We start from the raw sequence: 15,779 nt of genomic DNA on the forward strand, positions 1-15,779 counted from the left end.
TCACTCTAATGGGGCAGAAACTTCCAAGACTTTACACTGTTTCAAATAACAAGTGATTTCAGACTCTAATTCTTTAGAATTTTTTCCACTGTACACACAGTATATTTATATTATCACTGGATGCCTTTCACTGAACAATGTCCACAGTTACTTACATAATTAGATTTAATGTTGCTGACTTACGAGTCTGTGACTAGATGGGCACTGGAAAAGGGAAAGAACCATGACTTGGAGATGGTTTATTATCCCATATCATTTCTGGGGATTTTGATCTGTTTTGTTTGTGTCCCTGCCCCAGCCCCCATCCTCCCTGGCTTTGGGGCTATCCATCACAATGTTTGGGAGCCAAGCTGGGGTTTCCAGAGGGAACTGGGGGCAGGATGGGAGGCAGCCCTTCCTTTTAGCACGTTCTGTTCAAGTGGATATATGTGGCCAGTATCTCTGACCAGGGATCCTGCTGTTTCTGTGGGTTTTGCCTGCTTCTTTTGGGCTTTTTTTTGCTTCAGCACTGTGACTGAGCTTGCCAGCTTGGCTTCTTTTGCTGCTTTGCTGTTGGGAAGCCCAGAGCCAGTGCATGCCCGCTGGGACCGGGAATAAATACCCTGCTTCCCACCACTGGGCACTGCTGCTCACCCTGCACAGCTCAGCCCCAGGGACCAGCCAGCACTGGGGAGAGGTCCCAGGGAGTCTCTCTCTCTCTCTCTCTCTCTCTCTCCCTCCCTCTCTCTGCTGTGTTTGGGCCTGCCGTGCCTCTACAGCTGCTCCAAGCTTTGTGCTACACTGGAGCTGTTTGCGAGGTGCCGCGGTCCAGCTGCAGAGCTTCTGCTGCCTCTGCTTGCTGCCCCAAGTGAGCCTGCCCTGCCGTTCCAGCCTGCTGCTTCTGAGGTTTCCTGCTACAGCTCCTTTCAGTATCCAGAGGAGCAGGGGATCGGTGGGTTTGGAAAGGAAGCGCCTTCTCCATCCTGTCCCACCGCCACAGCGCCCCCTGCAGCCGTGGGGGAATCATCACACCCCTGCCCGGCCGGGAGCCAGCAGCGCCCCCGGCAGCTGGGAGCGGAACTGCACCAAGGGGAAAGTGTCCACAGCCAAGAGAGGCTGGGACTGGGTGTGGGGGGGGTAAGGTTCCACAATTTCAGTATTTAGCATTTATTCCATTTTTCTTTTCTTTTTTTTAATGAAGAGGAGATTTTCACTTTTACCCCCTGGTATCCATTTCTCTCATTGACAGAAGAAAAGGGAGTTATTGAAGCCCTTTTCTCCTTAGAGGAAACACTCATTCCTGGGTGTTTTCTCCTGAAATTTGTCTCAAAACTGAGACAAACCAAAATCATAAAATGCAGATTCTGGGGTAAAGACAGCCTGAAAAATATCTTTGTTCCTTATAGATCTATTTTTGTAATCGTATTTTTTAAAAGATATTTTTTTTTAAATTGAGGCCAAATAGATTTTTTTGTTGAACATAAATTACACCTTTTACCCTTATAAAAAATTGAAGTGGATTATTAACTTGGACAGGACTGTCCATTTTGATACGTATGGTATTATGAAGGGTTAAAAAAATGAGAAAGTACACCACCAAACAACTGAAAGTAGAAAGATTTCAGATATTCAGATTATCTTGAATAAAAATTATTTTATATTCTATGGCCATCAGAGGAATTTATTAAACACTTAACAGTGCTCATCTGAGTAAGGAACATTTCCAGCAAAATGTAGAGATGTACAGGTGATTCAGACACTTTTTCTTCCCTGTGGAAGATTCCTTCCAGTCATTTAGAGAGAAACTGGAGACTATTCCATCCATTTTTCCCCAGTGTCATCTAAGCAGTATTTATCCTTACACGTGTCATAAAATATCCGCAATTCCCTCTAGAAGTAATTCACAGGTGCAAACTTGCCTTTTAAAACCTGCACTAACTATTTCTGATTGTTGCATTAATGGAATCAGCAAGGCAAGAACTGTAAAGATCCCGGAGCAGACGGTGCTGCCTTTGCCCTGTACTGCACAGTCCATGTGACATTCAGCAGCCAAGGGCAAGGTCTTTTCCAGAATAACACTGAATTTTTGCACAGCAAAACTAACATCTCTGTCTTTGGGGCACACTGGGCAATCATTAGCACTTTTCTGACAGACACTCTGTACTAGATTTTGTGATTAACATATTCTGACCATTTCATTTCAAGAGCAAGTCAAACGTTACGGCACGCTATGTATTAAAGGAAAGAGCTCACTACTCTGAGCTCCACCTGCAATGCTGCTAAATAACTAGTGATCATTAGTACCCATGTAGTAGGATAGGTTTACATGGTGCTTTGTGACTATGAAAATAACATTTCAGAGTAGTAATTGGGGAAATATATACTCTCTGGGGAAATCCTCTGATTATCTAAAAACAAATTGGTGTGTTTATATCCTCCTTGCATGACTACAAAAGTTTCTTGTTTCCTTGGAATTAAAATTTAAAACCTAAACATGTGCCCATCAAGTTGAAATCTTCAAAACATGAAATACTTTCCTGTTATCTAGAAGGCAAGATTAGTTAATCATTAGCCCTAAAAATATTCCAAAAGGGTTTATGTTCCTTCATTGGACTACAGCATATAAGCACATATAATACATTATACACATAATGAAAGCAAAACTTTTCCCAGTATTAATCAGTATTTCTGCTGAGGTACTAAGAATCCAGCACCTCTCCATCATGGGCCTTATTGTTTACTTCTGTTATATTATTTCTATGTATGCCTGCTCTTTGAAGAGAAACAAAGGTTGAAGTGTGATCAGAAATTCTGTATGTTATTCCAGAACCATATAATCCAGCTGTAGACTTTTTCCCACGTATTCATCTTGCTCTTACCCCTCCCAGGTATGCCAGGAGCCTTTTGGTCTTGTCAGATCATTATACTGCATATTCTGCTCCTAAATTGTGAGATGCAAGCAGCGAGCACAGTGCAAAATGCACATATACAGTGTAAGTCAATCTTTGGGATTTTTCCTCATTTTTTATTTTTCACTACACTTCAAAACAGATCTGCTGCACCAAAATTTTCATTTTATACACTGCTCTACATACAAATTATTTCAATGCAACTTTCCCATTTTCAACACCAGGTCTGAAATTACTTCACAGAGTGGGTGTTCTTTTTGGATGAGGCACATAAAAGCAAAGAGAAAGTTGAGATGATGACAAGGAGTAGAAACACAAACTCTGACCTTGAAGCCCCATCTAAGCATCCTATCCTGCAGAACACTCACACTATTACTACCTCAGCACAAACCTCCGGGACAGGTACAGGAAACACAAGTATATTTTGATAAGCTATTTCCTCTTAGCTTTGTGGCAAAGGTTTTGCAACTTATCCCTCTTATCCCTGTCTTTAATTCCATCATATTGAACGAAGAGCAAATATACAGCTGTTGCCATGGAGCATGTTGTGTGTTCACACTCCAGCTCAGCACATTCCTTGTTGTGCTTATACCATGAATGCTGGAATGTTTATTCAAACACTGAAAAGACACTAAGGAATGACTTCACATTGTATCTCAGTATCAAAAAACATCCATTTAATGACTAAGAAAGTCTTTTTAACCTTGTGAGAGGCTGACTTTGGTCTTCCAACCCATCTTTACTTTGTACATTTCAACATTGGACTCAGGTTTGTAATTCATGCTTCTGTATGACTGAAGGCCAACAAACCCTGATGATACCAGGTCAAAGAAAGTTGGAAGTTCAAAGCTGCTGGTGGGAAACTCCCTTCCAGGTGCCTGGTGATTCTAAACTCAGATTACAGTAATTTCACGAATACAAGCCGCACCAATTTGACCAAAATTTTGGTGGAAACCCGGAAGTGCGGCTAATATTCCGGGGCGGCTAATCTATTAACAAAATTCTAAAAGCTGCCAACACGGAAGTGAGAGCCCGCGGCAGCCCCAAGCCAAGCTGGAGCCCGGCCGGCCCCGGCAGAGGTGGGAAAGCCTGGCAGAGGCGGGGCCAGCAGTGTCGGGGGCGGGCGGCAGAGCCTGAGCCAGCAGGGCGGGGGAGCCCGGGAGAACTGGGGCTAGCAGCGCAGGGGAGCATGGCAGAAGCAGGAAGGCCGGCGGGTGGGGCTGCCTGGCAGCGGGGGAAGCCCAGCATAATCGGGGCCAGCAGCGTGGGGGAGCCCGGCGGTGCGGGGGCCTGCAGTGCCGGCCAGGGCGAGGAAACGCGGCGGCGGTGCAGACGGGAGGGGGCGGCCGGCGAGCCTGGTGGCGGCGGCGGCAGCCCTGCCGGCGGGGCGAGCGAAAGCGGCGCTCGTGAAAGCGCCGCCGCGAGCCGCGAACCGCGAACCGCGAAAGCGCCGCCGCGAGCCGCGAACCGCGAGCCGCGAGCCGCGAACCGCGAGCCGCGAACCGCGAGCCGCGAAAGCGCCGCCGCGAGCCGCGAACCGCGAACCGCGAGCCGCGAACCGCGAGCCGCGAGCCGCGAACCGCGAGCCGCGAACCGCGAGCCGCGAACCGCAAGCCGCGAAAGCGCCGCCGCAAGCCGCGAACCGCGAGCCGCGAGCCGCGAACCGCGAACCGCGAACCGCGAGCCGCGAAAGCGCCGCCGCGAGCCGCGAACCGCGAGCCGCGAAAGCGCCGCCGCGAGCCGCGAAAGCGCCGCGGGGCGGGCGCGGCGCTCGCGAGGCGCGGCGCGGGGCGAGCGAAAGCGGCAGCGGGGCGGACGGCGAGCCCGGCGGCGGCAGCCCTGCCAGCCGGGCGAGCGAACGCGGCAGCGGGGCGGTGCTGACGGGAGAGGGGGGCCAGCGAGCCCGGCGGCGGCGGCAGCACCACCCGGCCAGCCCCGCCGAGCCGTGGCGCTGAGCTGGGCCACCCGGCCCCGTCGGCAACCATGAGCGGGCCGAGCCTTCCTGGCCCCGCCCCGAGCCAGTAAAGCCCGCTGTGCCGCGATCCTGTTACTAATTGGCCAATTTGTGAAAGCTGCGCACGGATTCTCGCGACGAACGAAAGTGCGGCTAATATTCGGGGTGCGGCTTATCTATTGACAAAGACAGCAACATTGTCGAGGCACCGGGGGTGCGGCTTATAATCCGTGCGGCTTGTATTCGTGAAACTACTGTAATTCAGTCATTTCACACACACACATCTCCACAGAGTGCACAGAGCTCGGTTTTCCAAATGGAGATGCTTTTTCTAAGTGGAAAATAATTAATAAAGAATTAGTAAAATATTAGTAAATATTTTAGGCAAAATGTATTACAGAATCATAGAATAATGCAGGTTGGAAGGGACTTTTGGAGATCATCTGATCCAATCACTTGCTTAAGGCAGCACCAACTTAATTAGGTTACTCAGGGTCTTGCTCAGTCGAGTTCTGAATATCTCTAAGGATGGATATTCTGCAGCCTCTCTGGACATCTGTCCCAGTATTTGAACACATGTATGGTTTGTGCTAGGCATGACAGTGAGGACAGCAGAAGATTATTATTGACTCATTAGAATCAGATTAATTAACTGTCCAATTCATAAGAGCCCTAGAAGTTAGAAGTCTTTTTTGTAATCTCATAAACCATTTGCTTGTGGGATCTTAGTATTAAATGTGACTCAGAGGTTTGTTATACTAAAGTGGGAATTTAAGCTTCCATTCATGAAATATCTGGAAAACAGTTTGGGTGTTGGAGCACCAATGTGCATTGGTCTCTGCACTAACCTTCAATTAATAACAAGCAGACAGCTGCAGCCTTCCCCAGCTCCAGTTTGTGACTGGCGTGGTGCCACGGAAAGAACATACACTAGCCCAGTCCCAGTGAGACAAATGTAGGGAATAAATCTCAGAAAAACCTACATTTATAAAAATATAATTCTGTAATTGCCCTGTTTTACGGCGGGACATGGAACAAAGCCCTTTGCCACATCATTGCTGCAAATGCATCCAGGAGCAGCTGAGGTATTCACACAACCGCCAAGTTAGGAATCTGACTAACAAATACATGGAAAATTTCCTCAGTAATATATTCACTACTTACATATTCAATAGTGCTTCGAGCATAGACATTTCTAAATGGCTCCTCAGCTTCATGAGAGTTCCAGTCTCATCCTGATGCTTGATGTGTCTGCACCAGCTCTGAACAGAAACAGAAGGTAGCTGCAGCATGGAGATGTGCATGTGCTTCCGCAGGAACCCTTAGTGTGATCTGGCAGGTGCTTGGAGCAGGATGGCAGGGTGGTCTGTACCTTGCTACCTGAGAAACTCCAGTGTTGTTCCTTAGGACCTCCCTGAAAGGAGTAATGCATTCCAGTCTAGAGCAACCCCTATGACGGGAAGTACTGCCAACACTTGGCTGAAACCTTATCATCAGGAATCGTGATGACCTGAAAGAACTCAGGATTCATCAGTTAACAAGTCCTTGGCTTGAGTGAATTACCAGGGCTGACAGAGGACTCGGTGAGATCAAGGAATGGTGTCCATCTCTTGCCAAAGGCAGCTTTCAAGAGATGTGGGCCTGAGGACAGCAGGTTATCTGTGGCTGTCTCCTCAGCAGCACCATCAGTGTCTGTGATGGCAGCTCCTGGGGACTCTGCATTGCCAGAGGAGTTCCAGGGCAGCGTGTGACCAGAGCATGCCATGCAGTGTGGTGTGCTCAGCCTGACTCACTGCAGACACTGCAACAAGCCCAGATGTGTCAATGCCTTTCACCCACCCTAGAAGCAAAGAGCCTCCTCAGAGCCCAGCTGATTGCTCCAAAGCACACTTCTGTTAAATCAATGAATATGCTTTTACACCCTGCATCTCCGTGTTTAGAGCACTGTCCCCGTATTTTAAATGCAGATTTCTCATTAGCTGCACTCTCAGATGATTTAAGAGTCTGATGAACATTGACAGCTTTCATAACTGCCTTTCCTACCATCCATAAGATAGTTTGTTCCTTCCAAGCACCAGTAGGAAGTTGGTTTTACACTGGGCAGAATTCAAATCTCAAACACAAATTAAATCTGCAGTGAAAACCAATGCGATAATTGAGGCCAAAACTTGGCCTACTGACCCTGCTCATCTGAATGCTATTTCTGGGGAGATAACAATGCATTATTCTTCCTTTTTCACAACTACTCCTTCACAGATAATTTTTGAAATTTTCTGTACCATTTTTCTGTGATGTTGCTCTGGTATCCTAGATATTAGTTGTAATATTCTGTGTTCCTGTCATGCCATTATAGTTACCTAAAGCATGTTTCTTTATTCCTTTTTCTGCTCTACCTTTCTTTTTGGCTCTTTCCCGTATTCTGCCACCACATTAACTTCATTTGTGTAACCAAGAAGATGAAGAATTCTACTGAATTCTGAAAGAAACCTTTGTGTTTCATGAGTTTTCTTCCCTTATTATCCCACTACTTTACAAACTGCTACTTCAGCTTTTCACTCAAAGGATCGCCCCTCAGCCTTCTGTACAAAGTCATCTATTTTTAGCCCTTTCCCTTTAAAACCTATCCCTGCATGGTATTATTCACAAATTTGACTGTTACTACTTTTGCTATATGGATCTTCCAAACCAGTTGCCCCCTATTCTAGTCTGGACAGAAAATATGAAGTACATATATATGATTTATCCTTCTCATATCACCTTATCCCTGTCTAGTTACTCATGTAACATGGACAAGGTTCTGCATTTTCTTCTCCCTTCTGTGTCAGTAATGGGGAGAGATTACTGTCCTCCTTCACATTCAGACCCATCAGCTGGGGATTATTTTTGATTTGCTTCTCTATCAGGTATGTATTGCTATTTTCCTGGTTCTGGCCAGGACAGGGTTAATTTCTTGTGGTAGCCAGGAGGGGCATGGCCAGAACCCTGATGTTCTTCTATGCCACCTCACATCATTGCCAGGGACAGGGAAAGGGACTCTCCCAGGGAGAGGGGGTTTCTTCCAGTCAAGAAAAATAGGGAGCTGTGTGGTATTGTTTACTTACAGGGAGTTTTTCTGTGTGAATTTTTTATTTTCATATACCTCTTTTTGCTGTTCCTGTTAATTTTTCTTATCTCATCGTTGCTTCCAGTAAATTGTTCATATCTCAACCCATGGTCTTTGCCTTTTGTGCCTCTAGTTGGAGAGGGTGCAGAACGTGGTTTCAGTGGGTATACTAAAATGGAGAATATAATTTCTAAGCCATAACAGAAATTTAAAACATAGTTATATCTCCCTGTGTGCAAGAGCTACAAAACACCTACTGCCACTGGAGATTCTTTACACAAAAACTGCTAGTTTATATCCCAGATTTTGGAGTAACTACATCTCATTGTCCATTTGTCTTGTTTTCCAACCCAGAGCCTTCACTTTTACCAAGCTTTCATTTCAATCCTTGAAGATCTCTGCAAAACTATCACACTATCCTGCCTTAGATATCACTGTAAGATCCACTTTGAGCCCTTTAATACAATGGCCACTTGGACTGACCAGTGTCCCCTTGTAGCCTCCTCTTGTCCCTCATCTCCTCTTTGCCATGTCACCTTTGCAGAGCCAGCAAGTTTCCCTCTTCAGTTGGTAAAGCCTCTCTGAACATCTGAAATCCCAAATCCTCAGCACCTATAGACACATGTAGTGACGCAGGGCTCCCCAAAACCAAGGCTTTCACATCTCTGTGCTCAAGTTTACCACTTTGCTGTAAAAGGGCTGAGAAAATATTTTTCTACCTACCCCACAAGAACATGTGGTTTGTTTTATGACAGTCGTACCAGTAGCATTTGGAAAGCAATGACTCACTGAGTGGTAGTACAGCAAATAGTTCAAATGTTTGTTTATGCTGTATTATAGCTAAACCTTTGTATTTTTGTAATGTGGAATCTTCACTTCTGACTAAGCTTTGGGATGGATGTAAAAGTGTTGAACTGAAGTCCTGGCCTTGAGTAGAATCTGAAGCCCATATGGTGAAGAAAAATACTGTGTGAACTGTACAAAAAACACCCCAAAAAGCCATAACTGAACAAGGTAGAGGAGAAAAAACTGCCAATGAATATAAAAGAAAACAACATTAATCTTTTTCTAATTATTTCAGGTAAAATTTTTATGTAAATTAATAATTGCTTCTTGCATTTCTGGAGTTGCTTTAATGTTGAAGACTACCTTTAGTGATAGTCATATTTTTATTTTGTAAGTATTACTTGCACATTTCAAAATCTGTTTGGAAACATGAGTATTTTTTAAAAATTCCAGGCAGTTCTACTGAGAGAACAGTGATCTGTTCATATAAACACTGGTTTGCTGAGAAGCATCTTCAAGTTGTGCTCCTGTCCCTACAAACTTGTTTTTAAATAAAAACCTAAAAACTTGATGATTTAAATCCCAGGGATTCCTACTTAGATTTTACTTGCATGTAAGTAAATAGGGAATAATTGTGCTGACTTGTACTGTAAAGGAAGTATGGGCAGAATCAGAACCATACTTGGTTGTTCTGAACCCTTCTTTGCTGATAAACACATTTCCCACACACACGCTCATATAGTAGGAAACTGGAGTATCCCATTGAATTTGGCAGAAATTAGTTGTGCCAGTAAATTTGGTGTGGGTGTGTTTAGAACTGACCACTTTTTAGTATAAAGAACACCAAGAATTTGGAATGTCCTACTTCTTGCTTTCCTTTCAACTATTACCACTGAAATACAGTAACAAAATGATTTATTGTACAAAAGGAAACAGTGATTTGATAAATAAAATGTGTCACTGTGCTTTAAAATAAACAGAAACCCCCGTGCTCTTTGGATTTCCACATATGTTGTATGTGATTAATGTCTGTAAGTCAAAGGGATTTAAACCATTTATGGAGGAGCAGATCCAAAGAGGTCTCCTCCATATTGCCTAAAATTTTGATGATATGGATGCACTCTTGGATTGCAAAGGAAAATTTCCTGTTCTTCCTCTATATAAAGAATATTCTCAAGATTACTTTGACCTGCTGCTTTAAAGGATCTTGATTTTTTCATGCATTTCTCTTGCAACTTTGAAAACACTATTGCTTTCCAAATGAAAGCCTGAAACATTTGTAACAAAATGAATGCTTTAGGAAGGAACAGCTGTTCGCTGTGCAACCTATGAGCAATAAGGCTGGACAGAAATATGTTCTGTATCACAAACGTGTCCAACATGAAAGGGTTTTTAATGATGTAATTGCCTACAATGATAGGGATTTCACAGGTGACCAAAAAGTCTCTTTCACCTTGCCTATAGTGCAAGATTCTTGTGTACATTCTTATTCCTGTTTGCTCCAAAACCCACAATGATTGTGGCACTTCCCCCACAGGTATAACTTGTACACATACACTTCAATATCCTAAGAAAAGAAAGTGATGTAGATTACATCCTTAAATTTATAGTGGGAGAGGGAAATGGCTTTAACAGACTGAGTGATTTGAGTACTATTAAGTTCTGACCAGGGAAAATCTTTTGGAAACAAGACAAGGGAGGACAGGGTTATGAAAATGGTAGAGTGAGCAGCAGGGACAGATGGGACCAAGGGGGAACCAGGGCCCCAGTGTGGGACTGGAGATGCAGCACTAGACATGTTTGAAGAGAGTCAGAAAAGAACAGCAGAGACCAGACCAGAATTTCACTTTCAATGAGACTGAATTTCACAGAAAGATGGGACTTCCCAGAAAACTGGCATAAGGTCACTGGAGAAATGAGTGTTCATGGAAGCTGTGGTTGGTTCAGGCCCTCAGCCAGGGCTTCATTGGATCTCCACTGCTAATGAAGGGAAACTCCCTCTGCCAGAAGGCCCCTTACACAAATGTTGTGTAGGGAAGGTAACCAACAGGGTGTACTTCTGCAGGAAAAATGTTGGGTCCAGAAAAGTTAGGAATGTGAAAACACCACATTGAGCAGTAACTTCAAATGGCTGCACCACTTCTGTAAATACAACTGAAGGCATTGCACTTGTGGTTTTCCAGCTAAACCTCAACCATGGACTTTCATAGCAGGATGCTTCTGCAGTGTTACTGTCTCAGGAGGGGAAAATCAAAGGTGCGGGACAGGGAGCAGCAGGAGATCTTACAGCATTTATTTGTTCTGTTGTGAGTCTTTCCATGTCTGTGCTGAAGGACACATATACCCAATGTAGTGGTTTCCATACCAGTAGTTTCCATACCAGGCTGATGGCTTTTCCCAGTGAAAATGCAGAAGTTACAGGAGTTCCCTACTAAGTTTAAGATCTCTTCTGATTCTAAGGAAAAATAAAAACTGCATATGTTTAAAAAGAAAAACAAAAGTAACTGAATAAAATGCAGTCTTTTTTGAGATTAACAAGTGTTCACTGGTTTTCCTGGGAAGATGTCATTTGATGTTTTGCCTAAGAGTAATTCTGGTGAGGTATGGCTTCCCTTTCATTTTTAAAACTATCTAGCCCTTTCACTTTCATTTTGACCAGCCAGGTAACAACACAAATTTAGAACTGAGGGATTTTCATAGCTGAATCTACCCTGTGGGTCAGATTCAGAATAGAGTCCCAGCAGCCATCCCACTGTTATTTTTCTAACATGAATACTGGCTACTTCAGAAGACATGTTGCCATATTATTTGTACATCTGGAACAAATGCTCCAATTACCAGATTTTGTGAAATCAAATACAAATACAAATACAAATACAAGAAAAACAAAAATAAGTTACAAAGACAAGAAGGCAAAATACTTACTGCTAACGAGACACAATATTTCTCAAAGTAAAGGTAACAAAAAGGGGGAAGTTAGGGCAATGCTGAGTTTTTAAAAGACAAACATGTTGCATCAGATGGCCTTTATCTCTCTCAGAAATCTTACTGCCTTTCCTTCCTTGGCACTTTCTTCAGATACCCTTCCAACACCCTCAGACACAACATGGGACAAAGACCTCTAGTGAAAAAAGCCCCACATAAACCAGTACAAGTCCTGTAATGATAGTAATGAAAGGCACTTTTTCTAATGTCTGTCATGCAGTCACTCTGATGCTCTGAAGAGTTCACAGAGACCATCTGAACACTGATTACAGTTTAAATTACTTCCATGGATGTGCATGGCAAGAAAAGGAGATGACATGTATTTATTTTGGAAATCACCAAGTAGATATGCAACCTTCCAAACCTTTCTAGAAATTTACTGATCTCCCAGAAGGTGTCTTCTGGGAGCACAAGGATTGTTATTTATGCTCTTCAGAGATGTGAACTGAGATGAGGATGCTCTGCTTTGACTTTATAGTTACAACTGTAGAAATAATTCCATTGGAATTATAATTTTTTAACTTAGCCTAGATATAATTTTTTTTATAAGCAACCAATAATATTATGCCATTAAATTACTTTGACCCAGAATTTTCGGTGAAGGAAAGGTGGTGGGGTTGTTGTACTCTGCATACATAAGCTCTAGATATTTGTACTTAAATTCACTATTTTTTTTTTTTTTTATTTCACATGAAGTATAGAACGCAGATATATTTTTAAAGGCTTTTTATTTTTGACTTTCATCCTAGTTTGTGCAGCTGTGTCTAGAGCTAGGTTTAAGGCTACTTGGAAGCTAAAAAGTGTGTTGCAAATGCATTTGCACAGATGCCATGTTCTCATTCTATTTGTTCTCTTTAAAAGTATCTATATGGTAACATATCAGAACCTCAGTTCATCCAGAATTAGCCAGAAGGGACAGAAGAGAGAGAATCCAGGGAAGGGATGGTACATGACACTTCTAGCAATCTTTTAACCATGATAACTCTACAAATTTTGTTTGTAGTCATTGCATTTTTATTTAATTTAACTCCTTAGTTTTCCAAAGCAAATATAGTGAAATCATGCATTTGGCAACTGTAACTACCAGGGTTACTTTTAGGAACATGTTACTCAGTTCTGATGAAAGATGGAACTTAAGGGGGGAAATGGAAAATCAGACACTGAAGCCCTAGGTATTTTCTGCATATTCTCAGAAACTTGTATTGCTTATTCTAGGGGAGGATTTAAAGTATTATTTATATTAATCACTAGCTGTCACAGAATTATTTCTCATTAAGAAAACTGATATGATTTGTGCAACCTTTAGTAAATACAGAAAGATTATTACCTCACACAGTATCTATTAAAACAAATACACATCATTAAAAAAATGAAGTAGTGATGTTTGTTGTTATTGTGGACTGTGGATAGAAGGAAAATGAGACAGACAGTAGCAGGTGTGGCTGAAACCCTGATATTTATGCATCCACTGAAGCACTTCCCAGTGGCACTCTAAAGGGGATAAATATTACTAAAGAACCTAAAGCCCTGTGATAGAAAAGGACCATGTTGAGAGGTCAAGCATATTCGATGCTACCCTCAGACACATTCAGTGAACAATGAGGCAGTAATGAGGACAGGAAAATATCTACTCAGACTTTTTATGCATCATTAGTCAAGTCAGTGGGTATTATGGTTGAAGTAAAAAAAAAAAATCAAGGAAAATAAACTAATTTTGGATTAAACCACATTTTTTTCATTTTCTCTCCAAAAAAACAATAAGCTGAAAAGAGGGTTGACCAGAAACAAAACATTTTGTCTTCAGGTTATTTATTCCTTCTTTATTTTAATAAGTTAAATTTGAACATTGATAGTTTTGTTCTAAAAATGCTGTAATTAAATTGTTAGACTTTCCCAAATATACTTGCTTTCTGAATGTTTTTTCAGAAACTATGTATTAAATTTGACCCAATTTCATAAATACTTTTGTTCCCCCTTCATGATGTGTTTAACTGGTTAATCACATTCTCCATTGCCATTATTTTATTTCCCAGGAACAAAGACTAGTCATATTCTCTCCTTTTATCCTCCTAATTAAAATGCAGGATGTCTCATCAACAAAATACTTGAATGTGTTCCATATTAAAAAACACCCTCCACAAAACCTCTTCCCATAAAGCAACAATGTGAAAATAAGGAATCTGTGTAAAGATATGTGCACAAGTGGAAAAAGGTGAGATGTGATCCCAAAAAGGATGAGGTATTTGTCCATCCTTTCTGAGGTTCTTCCTTCAGTGAGCAAGCTGAGGAACAAAGCTGGTGCAGTCCCTCAAAACAAAGACAAGTAACTCCCAAGTAGCACCAACCTGACATGGAGTTTTTGTTCCAAGTCCAAAGTCCTGAATTAAAAGGGAGGGGAATGCATGTGTTGTTTATCTGCTACAGACAGAAAAGCAGTAACCCAGACTCTCCAGTACTGATAGCTGTGGTTTACCGAGTTTAGCAGCAATTGAATTTTTTCCCCAGGACATACATGTATGTGTTTTACTCTTTAGTATAGTGAGCTGCAGTAATTAAGGTAACAAATCCACAGGTAGCCTACACTGAGTTCCACAGTTCAATGTACAGTTTTTCTGGTTAGTCCTGATAGGAAGATGAAAGTATTTTAAAGCCAAGGATAATTTGGACAGCTGCTCTCAATGAAATTATAAGATCATAATAAGTCTACCATTAGTTTGATAATTGAAAGCCATACATCCCACATTAAGGGGGGAAAAATGCCAGTTCATTTATTTTGCAAAGCCTTTTCCCTCTTTTCAGACAAATAATCTCAAACTTGCCCAGGCTGAGCTTCAGTTAATTGTTTTGCCTCTCTAAGCAATCCTGAAGGGGACTGTGCTAAATTCAGAGTTAAGAGGATGCCTTGCTTTGCTTCTGAGGTGGTTCTGTGTAGATATTTGATAAGCCAGAGCACAGGAAGGAGCTGTTTGGGATGCTGCAGTGGGAGCCCTGGAGATGGAGGAAGGTGTCCACTATGACTCAGAGACAGATATCTTAGCACAGTTCCCATGTAAATGAACTGAGATAGAAGTATAATGTTTAGTTGCTAATTACATTTAGACTCCTTTGGGGAACCCACCAAGATTTCCATGAATGTACAGTTCCAGCCAGTGAACAGACAGAATTAATCCATTGGTTTGCTCTAACAAGGGACCTAAAATGAACAATTACTTACACTGCTGCAATTGCCCTTCTTCAAGGTTACATTCTCCATACAGACCACTGTTGTTCTCCACATGAGATGATTTTTCTGTGAAGAGCAATGAAAGCTGTTACATGATGTATCTACTTATTTATTCTTCTGAACTAACAATACTGCTTTGGGTTAGTGATAATGATTTTTTTTCATTAGTGGCATCTTTATTCTTCATAAAACACTTATTAAAAACAAAGTTTAAAAATTAAAGAATTAAAAAATAAAACCTGGGAGAGTCTTTGAAGGTTTTCTTATCATAGCTGATCCTCCAGCATAGACTTTTCATGGCAGACATATATAACAAAAACTGTTTGTTCTAAAAACCCTCCCTACCTTCTCCACATTACCAGGTATTATTCCAATACTTAATTCCTACTGCCTTTACAACATTTTTCTTAATGACTTGATCTGAATTTCACTTGGTGCCGTTTAACCCCAACTTGCTGCCACTGGTGTGTTTGGATTTTCCTCTGCATTCTCCCTCTGCTTGAGGCTTGACCAGCATCCAGGTTCCACTGTTAATTCACATTCAGGGTGCAATCCCAATACAGTCCTTTAGCCCTTGGTGTAGAAATGTTCCTTACAATGACATTTTCCAGCAGAGGCTGATAAAATTTATTCCTTCCATGTATGCCTCAATGCCCTTTGTTTGCTATTTTATTTTTTAATTGGTGCATTCAAAAATTGTGTGTGTTTGCTCAAATATTGCATTCCTAAAATTTTTATAAGTTGGAAGCATCAAAGTGGATGTACACTACTGCAAACAAGATCTTTGCTGTAAAATACTGCAATTTGTTGGCATCAGTTCTCTGTTCAAGGTAGTTTTAA

At 42.1% G+C, this 15,779-nt stretch overlaps 1 protein-coding gene across 1 annotated transcript in view; it reads left to right on the forward strand.

Moving 5' to 3' along the window:
* Positions 1–15,779, forward strand: part of CDYL2 (chromodomain Y like 2) — a 61,196-nt gene that overhangs the window by 17,099 nt on the left and 28,318 nt on the right. The window lies entirely within an intron of this gene.

The sequence above is a fragment of the Catharus ustulatus genome, chromosome 11, assembly GCF_009819885.2.
Source record: "Catharus ustulatus isolate bCatUst1 chromosome 11, bCatUst1.pri.v2, whole genome shotgun sequence".
NCBI lineage: Eukaryota > Metazoa > Chordata > Aves > Passeriformes > Turdidae > Catharus > Catharus ustulatus.